This window comes from Elephantulus edwardii, unplaced genomic scaffold, assembly GCF_000299155.1.
Source record: "Elephantulus edwardii isolate Elephantulus edwardi_28Jun2011 unplaced genomic scaffold, EleEdw1.0 scaffold00090, whole genome shotgun sequence".
Taxonomy (NCBI): domain Eukaryota; kingdom Metazoa; phylum Chordata; class Mammalia; order Macroscelidea; family Macroscelididae; genus Elephantulus; species Elephantulus edwardii.
This window is the reverse complement of record NW_006399840.1, coordinates 5,867,686-5,869,025: the sequence shown is the minus strand read 5'-3', so window position 1 is coordinate 5,869,025 and position 1,340 is coordinate 5,867,686. Positions and strand designations below refer to the sequence as shown.

The 1,340-nt window shown below is 38.7% G+C and overlaps 1 protein-coding gene across 3 annotated transcripts in view; it reads right to left on the bottom strand.

Annotated features, from left to right (window-relative positions):
• The window catches only part of KCNK2 (potassium channel, subfamily K, member 2), a 453,725-nt gene that overhangs the window by 236,827 nt on the left and 215,558 nt on the right, over window positions 1-1,340 (bottom strand). The window lies entirely within an intron of this gene.

The following is a 1,340-nucleotide window of genomic DNA, read 5'->3' as shown; positions in this document are numbered from 1 at the left end:
GTCAATTGGTATACCATCTATTTCTGGGGCCTTATTTTTTGCTATTTTCTTCAAAGCAGCTTGAACTTCTTCCTTCATCACCACAGGCTCTTGCTCAAAGGTTATTTCATTAAATTCTCCTGTATCTGCCAATTCCTTTAGATACAATGACTCAGTATATTCCTTCCATCTTCTTTTAATACCTCCTGGATCATTTTAATATTCTGCATACTTGATTATAGCAACTATAGGTCTGAATTTGTTCTTCAGTTCCTCGAGCTTAAGAAATGCTGAACAAGTTCAGCCCTTTTGATTTTCCGACTCTAGTTCCTAGCATATTTCATTGTAATATTTTGCTTTGTCATTCCGTGCTGCTTTTTTAAATCTTCTGTTCAGCTCTTTAGTATCTTGGATTCTTCCTTGTGCTTTGGCTTCTCTACGCTCCAGTGCAATGTTCAGACTCTCTTCTGACATCCATTTTGGTCTTTTCTTCCTCTTCTGTCTTTGTAATAATACTCTTCCTGTCTTTGCACTCTTCCTGGATGAAACATTTGACATCCTCCCACAACGCATCTAGTCTTCACTCATTAGTGTTCAAGGCCTCAAAACTGTTCCTGAGATGATTCTGAAATTCAGGTGGGATGAAATCAAAGTCATATTTTGGCTCCTGTGGATTTGGCTTAATTTTGCATATGAGTAGTTGGTGGTCTGTTCCACCATCAGCCTAGTTTTCACAGCTGATATTGAGCTTCTCCAGTGGTTTTACAGGTGAAATCCATGTGTATAACCTGCATTTATTTTTTTTAATTATTTCTTTTTAATTTCAACGAACATCTACAGAGATTTTGGAATTCCATTCATTCATAGTTGCACTTTTCTCCCCACCCACCGTGCCTCATCCACCCACCACCCCGTTTGCTTCTCTCCTTGAAAAGCAAAAGAAAAACTCCTTCATTGGTACACAATCCCCGCCTCCGCACACCCCCATCCCCACCTCCACCCCAAATATAATCCACTCTGCAACCCTCATTCCATACTCTTACAATAAACATAATGCCCTAAAATATAATACTTTTTATCTATTCTTTCCCTCATAGACTTCATTGCAGTAAACACAATTTATCCAGTTTTCCTCAGTCTTAGCCCCACTCCGATGTCAGCCTCATTCTACAACAGTGGCACCATATAGCATTTGTCCCTTTGTGACTGAGATATTTCACTCGTGTTTATGTTTCTTATAAAACGTATTTGCAATGAATAAGTCATTGATTGTACAAAATTCAATCATTCTATCTCCAGCTTCATTTCTGTCACCAAGCCCATCTTTTCCAACTACTGATTCTTCTTCTCTGTTCCCAACA